This window comes from Lepeophtheirus salmonis, chromosome 7, assembly GCF_016086655.4.
Source record: "Lepeophtheirus salmonis chromosome 7, UVic_Lsal_1.4, whole genome shotgun sequence".
Classification (NCBI taxonomy): Eukaryota; Metazoa; Arthropoda; class Copepoda; order Siphonostomatoida; family Caligidae; genus Lepeophtheirus; species Lepeophtheirus salmonis.
The window spans coordinates 11,150,705-11,163,346 of record NC_052137.2 but is presented as its reverse complement, the minus strand read 5'-3'; positions in this window follow the sequence as shown (position 1 = coordinate 11,163,346).

The window sequence follows — 12,642 nt, the reverse complement described above, 5'->3', positions numbered from 1 at the left end:
TTGGAAAAAAATTTCTCAAATTTAATTTAAAATATAAAACTCAAAAATCAAAACAATTTCAATTATTAATTTTTTGGAGAAAAATTACCAAAATTCACAGCTATTTATACAAAATTAAATTTTTTGAAGAAAAAAATCAAATATTCATAGCAATTCTCAAAAATTAAATTTAGAAAAAAATAATCAAATACTTCATTTTCTAGTAAGAATCAAAATTTTCTTAATTTTTAGGGGGATACAGCCCTACCAGCCTTCCCCCAGTAGATGCCCGTAAAAAGTAAATTCTGCTAGAAAATATCCTTTTTTTTAACATGTGTTGTCATTCTTTTTTCTTTTTTTTTCTTTCTCTCTTTTTTTTTGAAAGAGTAAGTCCCCATGGAGTAATTAGTAACGTGCATTTGCCGCAAATAATACATACTTATTGCCAAAAAAGTGGTTTTTCAGATTATGTTATAAAATTTAAATAATTGCAAATTAGCTTATTAGTTTTTACAAATTTACGAGAAAATCCTCTAAAGAGCTCACCCCATCATATCATCCATAGGGAAACGGATACAAGAAAAACTTAGGTTATTTTTCATGTAAAAGTGGGTAATTGTCATCGCATAATGCTCAATTTATTTTACAGAAGATAGTCATTTTGGTCTTTAAGTACTACTCTGGCACGTATTAAGTACGTAATCTAAAGTATTACAATAGATAAAAATAATCAAAGTGCAATTATAAGTACATAACATAAACTGTTGTACGTATAGTTTCACCATATCAAATATATTTAATGATATTCCTCTCAAATAAGGATACTGAAGGAATTGATTAATCCATTTAAACCAATGATTTATTTCATTATACATATATCTCTCTAAAATACTACACTTTTTTTTAAATTTAAGATTTTTATATTTCGATGTTGAACACTATAACTTATTGTGAAAAATTGTCTAAAGAAACTGTAAACAAAAAATAAGTAAAGTGAACAGAGTAATAAGAGTGGCATATCCAAAACATGGAGCAACACAGAGCTGCAATTCTGAAACTATCCGTGCCTGGAAAATCATCATCAGAGATCTCTAAAGTACTGGGCTGTAACTGCTCTACTGTGTACCAGTTGACCGTGAGAGGCACACCAAAAAATTCAACAAGCTCCAGATCAAGGCTAAAGGGGCCAAAACAGTTGGTTGAGGCAGTTAAAGGCACTATTTAAGGCAAAAGAGGCAAGGCGGCCATGAATGACCTTGTTTGTGAATTTGACAGCAGCTATAACCCATTGTGTCACTTGCTTAAGCAAGACTTATATGTTTAGATTGAAAATCTAAATAAGGTGTCCCTTGATAATATTTATGAATTAAATTTTCCAACTTTAATAATATCTTTTGAAATATAACAATTGTTGCGTTTTAGACGAAGGGTCCTGTATATACAGACGTGTCAAAAAGTCTAAAACTGTTTTAATGCATAATATTTTTGTGCCAAGACTTTTAAACGGCAATCTTGGTTCAATTCATCTCTTCTAATATAAAAAGAAGACCATTTAAGTTAACTTTATAAGACCTGATAAACCGCCTTAGAAGATCAGTCGAAAATCTATATCACCTCTTCAAATATTCTGGATTTTTGAGAACTTCAATAATCTTCAGCTCTGTAAACTAAAAGAATATCCAATATTCAAGAGACTGCAAGCTTTGATGATATTTCTAGAAGTGGTAGTCCTGGGTATGTAAAAAAAGTCTAAAAAATTGAAGCTAATTATTACAGAAGCCATTACAGATCGATGACAAAAATGACCGATGAGATTGGTGTGTCAAGGCCTTTAATTAATCAAATCATCCATGCAAAGTTTGCTGTTCGTCGACACCAGGGGCACAATGAAGTTTATATGGTCAGAATCTTATGGATGATGATGATACAGCAAGCCCCAAGGTTAGCCGTGGGTCCTTCAGGCTAAACGTCAACCAGTACATCAAAAATATACATCATATATTTAGTAATTGAACATGTTCTAAAGTTGTATAAGCCAAGTTATAATTTTTTCTTCTTTTTCTTTCTATTTAATTATATCATACTCATTTCAATTAACAACTATTAATGGATGTTATGATTATATTTTGATCAATTTCAAATTACGTGTTCATTAAGTATTTGCTAGTGTTATAAGTGTGGTCATTGGAGCTTTATAATTTGTTTTAAAATATTTATCAGTGAGTTATTTTCATGCAAGAAGTCAAAAATTACACCATTCATCATCGATCATTTAATGAATATTCAATTCTTTGAATTAAGTCAAGGTGAAGTGGAGTCAGATAATGGGTCCTCATACACTTCAGCCCCAGTTCCATCCGAGGATAAAGGAAAATATGTACCATCAGAAAAATGGAATGCTATAAACTCTGCTCTCATGAAACCCAGGAGATCTAAGGCCGCCCCCGATTTTAACAGACAAATTTACTTCCCATCCCTTGCATCTAGTGTAATACCTTGTGAAGACGATTCTAGGCGATACGAATTTGAAGAAGTAAGGGATGGAGGCAGTTCCACTCATGATCACAAATTTTATCATTTTATAAAGATAGTAATAAATAGGATTATAATTATTCACTTTCTATTCCAATGACCTCACTTTAGTTGCGCCCCTGACAATTCACGTTCCCTTTTCCGAGTGCCTAGACCTTGTTATACGGAACTTGCTAATAACTACTCACATTTACCAACAGGGTCATTGAAGATATAAAACAAGTTGCAGTTTCATTCATTTTTAATACATAACCTCACCCTCCAAAAGAAAAATCCTTACTTATCTTTGGTTTAAATTGATTAAAATGTTAAAAAAATTCATATATAGGAATTTAAATATAATTTCAATAATACTATTTTAAATATCTCCTCTTTATAAGAGGAATTCATTTTCTCTCCCCCAAATCGTATAACACACAGTTAATATTAGCAAAGGTCTTTCTCTTTAAACTCTTACAAAAATCTCATACCTAGAGATACACTTATTCTAGGGTTGTGGGAATCGTTGAATAAGAACAAATGTGATTGGTTGAAAGAGATTCTATAAAAAAAGGAATGAAACACGTTGGTACCCTTGCATCTTCTAAACAACTTTTCCTCAATATTGTACTAATCATCATCAAAGCAACTTCCCCTTACTGCTCTCTCTCGTGCATCATTCTTATACTGAAGAAAACGTGCCTTTTTTCATGGGTTTCTAACAACGGAAGTACTGATGTGTGGAATTATGATTTGGAAAATAAAAGTATATCTTACCGTTTTTGCTAGTTTCTTGTGCCCATCTCGTTCTTTATGGCAAGTAATCCGCCACTACAAACCATCCCATCACATCAACAACTTAAAAGTCTTCAAGAAACACAAGATTCAAGGGGACGAAGGTTTATTAAATGGTTCATCATTCAATTTGGACGTAGCAAAGTTATTTGTGTCTTGTAACAACCCTTTAAATGTTCTGGATCATCCCAATTTCTCCAAGTTTATTGAAAAATATACTGGAAAAACTTCTCCAGGTCAAAGGGTCTTTAACAACTTGGTTGTGGAAGTATGTCAAGGAGTTTTGAATAGAATAAAAGAAGAAATGGAAGAAAATGATATTTTCGTTGCACTAGATGAGACAAGAGATCATCCAGGGAGGTCAATGACGGCAATTTTGATTGACCCTTTGGATGGACATTTCTGTGGGAGACCTTACCTTATTGACTTGATTGATATTCAGATTGCAAACGCAAACAATGTAAAGAACATCGTCATAAGCTCAGTTTATAAGTTATTGTTGATCACAAAATGGAATGAATGTTTTGTTATCATTTAATTGTTAACTCGTAAATATTAAATATTATTTTTTAAATAATTTGTTACTTCATTGCCTCATTTCTATTCTTTAGATTTCGTGCCAAAGTTATCTATTCATCCTTTATGATCAGTGGTCACTAATAAGTTACGAGTACACTTCCTGTAATGATGGCTTTGATTTTCTAACAATATATTTTGTCTTGCCTAAATTTACAGAATATAATATACATTTATAAAGTTATTTATAGGGAAGTTATAGGTATATTAATAATATACAACAATCCCTCTTCCTTAATGTGTAAATAAATAAATGATTTAAGTTAAAGATATATTGTAAACGATACTCTTTAAATTAGGTTGGAATCGATATTTACTTTGAACTCTTGATCCAGCGACAGATACAATTGCACCACTGTCATATGTTGCTATTAATTTTTTGAAGTAATTTCCATGGACATTCAATGCATCGATGGGTAATTTATTCAGTTCAATTTCCATATAATTTACACGCATGCTATTTACAATTTGTTCAATCCACCTTGTATATTGATATCCGCAACCAAATTTTTTGTATATTATGACAATTAATATTTAATGCTACTTTGCATCATACAATAAATTATAACTAACATTAAGACATTTTCTTGATAACATTATTTTGATTAAATACTACCAAGTAAAGCTATATTTTGGCGAAGGAAAGCTTCTATATGTTGTAAATTTTCAGATAAGTTGTAATGTTAAAAAAATCATAATTGAGATATCTTATAAGTATGTTAAAATTACCCATCGACCATCAAGAATAATTTATGAATTAAGGTTTGTTTATGTCTGCAAGAAAAAAAAGGAACCAGATAGTTGAAGTTGTATTTGCGGGCGCGCTTGCACAAAACACGATTCCCACAATCCTACACTTCCCATTTTTTACCCATATTTAGTCACTAAAATAGCAAATTTTACACCTAGTAAAGAAACCCTACTATAAAATAATATGTTATGTGAAGATGAAAGAATTAATTTGGTAATAGTTTTTTAAATAAGCAAAGTTAAAGGAGATGGTAATAAAATGCAAATACAATATGGACAATCATATTTCCTTTTTTTTTTTTGGGCAAAATGTACACATACCTACAATATAGATATGTATGCACGTCCTTTGTACATCTCTAAATATATATTAATATACGCTTTAATCTGGGAACCACAATTTAAAATGAACATATTTTATCCTTCCTCTTCCTTTTGAGAAAAAACAAGAACAACACTAACGCAGTGTCACTATGGTCGCACCCACTTTTGCTGATTAACACATTATTGCCGATGGCTTGATTAAACAGCCCAGCCCAGTATTCAAACTAGTTTAAACATTAAATATCTCCATGACTATTTATTTTTCGTAACAACGCTACTGATCATCTATATCTGGGGTTCTCAACCTGTGGGTTAGGGTAATGAAACATTTTTTATACTCAGAAACGAGGAACTTTTATGCATAATTTAAGAATATTCGAAGTATTTTAGCAATTTAAAAAAGATAATTATACATTCCTATGAAGTAAAGGTGTGTATACTGTAAATCTGTAACTTTCAAATATATACCACGGGCGTCCACAGAATTATATACATATATTTGAAGGAGGGGGGCACGACTGGGTTTTTGGAAAAAAAATGCAAAACTTAAATATCGAATGTTAACAGAAAATTAAATTGTTTTGAAAAAAAATTTATAAATTACATTTTTTGGAATAAAAAATTATAAAAAGCCACAGTTATTCACAAGAAATAATTTATTTTTTTTAAATCCACATCCATTTACAAAAAAAAAAAAAATTAGAACAAAATTTCAAATATTAAATTTTTCAAAAAAAAAGTCTAATATAAAGTGTTTGGAAAAAATCTCAAATATTAAATTTTTCAAAAAAAATTCTAATATAAAGTGTTTGGTAAAAATCTCAAATATTAAAGTTTTTGGAAAAAAAATTTGAAAAATCTACAGCTGTTTACACATGAATTCCAAAATTAAATTTCAAATATTAAATTTTTGAAGTTTTTTTTGAAATATTACATTTATGGAGAAAAATTTCAAAAATGCATAGCTACTAACAGAAAATTAAATTTTTTAGAAAAAAAATTGAAAGATTAAATTTTCCAGTAAAAAAACAAAAATTCCTTAATTTGGGGGCAACAGTCCATAGCCTGCGGACGCCCTTGAATACGAGTATGTTCTGGTCATTTTCTAATGTTAATTGATTTTAAAGGCACGTATTTGACAGTAAAATTACCAACCTTACTACTATGTATCTGCCTCTGGTAGAGTTCATTTTCTTCCGAGCATTCCTATTCTCCATTTATGTTGGTGACATAGCATAATTAAAATAAATAAATATTGAATTTTTCAGATGGATTTATGTTGGTATTACAAATATCAATCACAGAGTGAAGTTTTTTGTTTGTTTTTTTTCGAATTAGAATCCTAGAGGATAGAGGAAAATCAAGAATTTCATTCCAAAACAGTTTGTAGTCATAATTTAATATAAAAATGAAACAAGGTGGACTTTTTTTTTTTTAAAGTGACCTTTAATAAAAAGGCCCCAAGAAGGACCTTAAAAATGTTAAGTTTTAAAATAAAAATATAAACATTCTTTTTAAAGTAAAAGTTTTATTTTCTCTTTTTTTCCTTTCTTTTTTTTTGGGGGGGGGGAGGGGACACAAAAACGAATGTTTATTCTCTAGAACACGTTCTTACCTTAACTGTATCCACAAAACCTTTCAAAAAAGGCCAAAAATCATCTGGTAGTTAGCCAAATAAGTCAATCATACAAACAACAAAGTACTTCCAGACTATAATTGTTCCAGACTACTGTCTACGATTTTTAAAGTAAATATATTTCATAATATTAAAACCCTACATAGTATTTCATTCGATACTGTATCATACTATTGTGCTTTAATATTTTATTAAAAGCGTAGCTATACATCTGTATTTCTATATGATAGCCAAAATTTATTTATAGAAATAAGAAATTGCATTCATGTCTTTTTGGAAATAGAGCATAAGTATTCATAACTTATTACTTCTTTTATTTATCAAAATTATAAATTATGAAATAACCATGCCGTTTCAAGTCAGAAGAGGGAATCGACAGCAAAATACATAATGCATTTTTGAGTTAGAGAGGTAACACCGTGATGATGGACCGAGTATCAAACCTACGCACATTAAGTTCAAGAGGCTAATTTATCCCGAGAGCTATGTAGCTCCAATTTTTATATGTATTAATAATAATTACTTCCCCCCCGCATCCTACTCCCCGTACCCCTGAAGGGGAGTTAGAACAGCTGCCCTCAACTACTAAGCCATTTTATTTAAATCTTAAAGAGATTATTTTATATATTTTATTCAATATCGAATGATTTCAAAATGTAAATCAAATTTTATATAGCAAGTAATTATTTTTTGTATGAAAAAAAAAATCAGCCAAATTTTTATTAAAGTTAAGTTTAGTGAGTTTGTAGATCATTTTGACAGGGTCTTTTATATTTCCTATTTTCACATTTTAAACTAATGATCGCACAGGAACATTTTCCTCCCTCCTTAAAAAAATATATTGGGAATGACTGTTTTCATTTTAAAAAAACGATTTTCGAATTCCACGCTATATCAGGGGGTATTTACTATTGTGTCTACCTGTAAAGTAATGAAACAGCTGAATTTAGATTAAAAGAGAAGAGCTTTGATCTTGCCGACATCCTTCTCCATTACTCTTATAGTTTATTTCTTTAAGTGCAGTGATATCGGTTAATTTTTAGACATTCAAAATTATGTGCTGTTATTGGATTATTTTAGGGTTTAAATAACGTTTGTAGAAGAAATCTTTGGAATGTTGTTCAAGAAATTAAAAAGTTATAAAATAGGAGTTCACCTCAAGGCTTGCGAGATTTTATTCCTTTTTAATATGAAGTGCACGCTCGATGCTACATACAAAACGCCTGCAAAATTACCTTTTTTTTGTATAAGGCATGTTCTAATTGCACTTATTCCTAACAAAGGAGGCATTAACTAATTCAGTCATTGGAGGTCATTTACAGTTCCGAACAAAATGAATAGAACCCTAGCAGGAGTATTTGAAAATAAATAGAGCCTATCTTCAATCAAAAGAATGATTCCCTATAGGACTACAAAATCTGTAGAAGACAGGAATATCAACACCATGTCACTGATCGTTGACCATCAATGGTAAGTCATGAGCAGCAAACACATGATTAATATCTGCAACGCCTTCAGATATCAATTGGAGGTCGTTAAGAGATCAAAAGAGAACATGCTGGATAAAAAAAACTGGAATACAAGTCTTTGCTTTTATTTATTTAAAAAAAGATTCAATATCAGTTAATAATTTTAAAAGTTATAGCCTTTTTAGTGTCCATAACCAATTTGTTTGAAAATTTGGTTTATGAAATCATTCGAACGGACTCCCATCACAAAAAAAGACACCCATTTGCAGTCCAGTTACTCATGACAGAATTTTAGCGGAACCTTTATTAGAGTTCTGAAGGTTTGAGGTCCAGAAGAGATTTTTAAGACAAAACATTTCCATACTGTCTCAGGTAGTTGTGAACAGATGACTTGGATATCGCGCAACTTTTAGTAGTCAACTTTGGAGCAAGTTTCTAGGATGATGGCCTCTTCTTGGCCAGAGATTTCCTAATCCCCAATTAGACAACTGTAAAGCGCATTCAAACGCCAAATAGTGATCCTTATGGGGACAGAAGGATAATACATTCAATAAAAAAGTTAGTGCAAGTTTTCAGTTATAAAAAAAAGATTCAATATTGGATCGTATTATCCAAATTTATTTCATTCTGACAAAAAAAAATTATATTATTATTTCAAAAGTGAAATTTTATATTCGCCCATCAAGTTTTGGACATATTAAATACAATATTTGAGTTTTACTAATACTTTACAAATACATTGGAGTACCAAATTATATATAGTGAACATTAAATTTTGAAGTGTTTTGCCACACCAATTTGTTTATTTTATTTTGCAAGCAAATTAGTGGAGCAATCAAAAAAATCAAACATATAGAGGTCACTCAAAACTATTGAACTTAAGAAAATTAACATGATGATTTATTTTTCGTTATGAAAATGTATTCTTCCTAAGGAAAATTTATTATACATTATGAAATATCATTATTCATATTTTAATCCTTTATTTTAGTAGTTATTCATTGCTTCATAATCAAAGTTTTAGCCAAAATTTCAAAATAATCAGAACTTATTATTGTGTTATAATAGAAAATATTAATTTCCTTGCTATAAATGTATTGTTTTTAAGTTACTTCAAATAGTAATAAAAATATTATCAAAGGTAGTAAATATGAATTTATTAACAAAATTTTTTTATTATGATTACTAGATAATGTAGACTCTTTCGAAGTATGAAACTTTCGTCTATGTTCTTGCAAAAGAAAAAATTCAGGTTCTTTATCTTTTCTAATACTGGCATTAAAACCGTAATTAAAGCAATTATACGTTCTGCTACTTTGTTTATGATGTTTATGAAAGCAATTAGACATTTTCCATTAAGATAACCTTAACTCTATAAGCGTTTTAATGGGTAATATCATAAAAATTATTGTGATATATGATGTAGTAAAAATAAATCCATACAAAATCCATTATTTTTATTCCATTAATTTTTATATTCTTGGCAGTCAAAACAGTGATTAAATTTTTGTTAGACTCAACAATTTCCATTCCATTATTTCATCCACATATATTTATTATTTTATCCTTGGGGGCTATGTACAACGTAAAACGTATGTAAGAGTATATAAATACTCTTATTTTTTTTTTTTTTTTTTTTTTTTGGGGGGGTGAAAAATCCAAAAATCAATAACTCCTCAAAAAAAATGAATTTTATGGAAAATTTACTTATATATTAAATTTTTCTTACAAAATAATTTAAAAATTAAATTTTAAATATTATATTTTTTCGAAAAAATTTCAAAAATTGATAGCTATACAAAAAACAATAGTTTTTGGGAAAATATATTAAAATATTAAAAAAAAATTCAAAACCCCATACTTATTCCCAAGAAATTACGAAAATGGAATATTAAATATTATGTTTTTTAAAAAAAAAAAATTCAAAAATTGATAAATATTCAAAAAAAAAATAATTTTTTTGAAAAAAAATTGTAAATATTAAATCTTTATTATTTAAATTCATAAACACACAGGTGTTCGCAAAAAATTCAATTTTTTGTAAAATAATTTCATATTTTTTGCTCTACTGCATGGCTTGCCCGAATGACCTTTTTTAAAGAAAATACATCTTCAAAAAAAAAATGCCCTTATTTTCTTATAATTTTTTTATCTTGAACAAAACATTTTTTAGTAAAAAGCAAAAACTCTATAATTTGAGAGGGGCTTCAGCTCCTCTTGCCCAGCCCCTACAACGCCCCTGTTTGACATCATCTAACGAAAAGTAATTTTGTAGATATTGTTAGAAATTAGAAATATATTCATTAAAAGTTTCTATAACTTTTGATATGCCTTAAAATACAAAATATAGATTTGTTTTCAGCTTTTGTTCAAATTTTACTTTTAAAAAATTGACTTATGAGAGTGTAAATAGCACATTCTGTAGCGATAAACTAGAAACGTCTGTACACAGTCTCTTTGAATATGTTAAGGTTTATCCTTTTATACGAATGTGTGAACAAAAAAATAAAACATAATATATGTACAAGTAAGGACTTCAAAAACAAATTGTGTTTTGACCACAGATCCGAAACTCCCTGGGAGTCCATCATCGGCAAAATAGATGAAATAATTTATTCGAGCAAATGCAATAGGAAACCTATTCTAATAAATTTTGAATGTATGACCTTTAACAACTTGTCGTTTTTGCAAATTTACACGACAATGATCGTTAACTCGGACTTGTAACTATTATCATTGTAATTACCTAAAATGTGTTACTGGACAAGGAAATATAGCAAAATCAACCTTTTTTATTTTTGTGTATGATTTTAATTAGATATGATTAAACCCCATATTATAAATGTGATGTTAAGAATACGTTACCAGGTTATTTTACAGATTGGTTGCTTCCCATCCTACCCAAAAATATCTAAAAGGAGGACTATAGAGTTCTTCATTTTTTCTCTTCATTTCTACGAACTCAGACCTAGAGTACATTATTGTCCATTGTTTTTGTTTTTTTTGTTTATTATTATGTCTGATTGAGTGCATTGAGAAGTGAAAGGTTATGATGATTCATTATTCTTGGTCTTTATCTTGAGTAATACATTCATTAAACCTTGTTGCAAAATTGGGAGATAAGCCCATTATAGAAGATCCCGGTAAAGAAAAGAAAAAGGAAATAATAATAATTTTTAATGTCGTTTAGTCTTGCTTTTCTGTTTTATTCTTTACTCATGTGTAGTGATTACATTATATTCAGTTATTTTTTTATTTTTTTCGTTATTGGAGATATTTTTTGTTTGTTTTTGGCATCATTAAGAATAGAGATATGCTTATCAGGCTTTATTTTATGAATTAAAACTTCATTAATTGCAAAAAGTATACATCAAAATTTTTTATGGATAATAATAAAAAAATAGAAATTGTTTAACCGCTATGGAGGTCATGCAAAAATAACTAATATTAAATGAGATCGGTGGTAGAATGTGTGTCTAAAAATATACAATACATTGCGGTCTCGGTTATTGCGCTTTTGTTGCTACGTAGAATATATAAAAAAAAATATATATAATTATACAAAAATAAATGGGTTTTAATCAATAAGTCAATTTTCTGAGTTTTTTTTTTTGTTTTTGTGATTTTTTCAATTGCAGCGTATCGATTGGATTCGAGACTAAAGACAGAACCCCTGACCTCTCCAATCTCCTGTGAAGAAATAAGGGTAATTTCTCGAAATACAGAAGTGGCAGGTAGGTTAACCAGACCTCTCCAATCTCCTGTGAAGAAATAAGGGTAATGGGCCGTACGTCAGTATTGCGCTTTGTCCGCTTCAGCGGACCAAAAAAAAAAACCTTACTCAACCGTCCACCAATCATATAGGTATGTAAATATAGATGAATTAAGTCATAATTAATTATTAAAATCTATTATATATATGTAACTTATGACCAACTCATAATAGTACTGAGTCATTATACTAAAATTACATTTTTGTAGCACGTCCACCCAAAAGGAAGCTAGATAATTTTTCTCAAAATTGAACATGGAATACATTTTCGAACAAATTATAGTTCATTTAAATGAAAAAATGATTCTGATTAATCCTTTGGAGGCACCACAAATTGTACTTAAAGTAGCCAAAATTCACCGGCACATTTATAGAATTAGTAAATTAATAAATTATATCTCTAAGACAATATTGGGGCCAAATTAAGTCAGATAGATAAAACGGAGGTTTTAAACTACAGTTAACACTCTCGGGTATCTCAATTCATCGCAGAAATTTGAATTCAAATCCTGTAATTTACCGTAATATCTCTTTCAAATATTGCCTGTCATTTTATAAATATAAATGATTGAACCTTTGAATATAAAACGCGTTTTCCGCTTCCCGTGATACATTTCTGATAATTAATAAATTACTGCAATTATTTCAAGAGTACTTTACAGCCAAAAATAAAAAACAAAGACGCACACAACATTTTTCGTATGGATTTAAAGTACTTCACATTGAGTGGATATTTGAGTTAGATATTACGTTTAACGTTACTGGTTGCAAATGTGAAGTACTTTACAGCCAAAAAAAAAAAAAAAAGACGCACACAACATTTTTCGTAT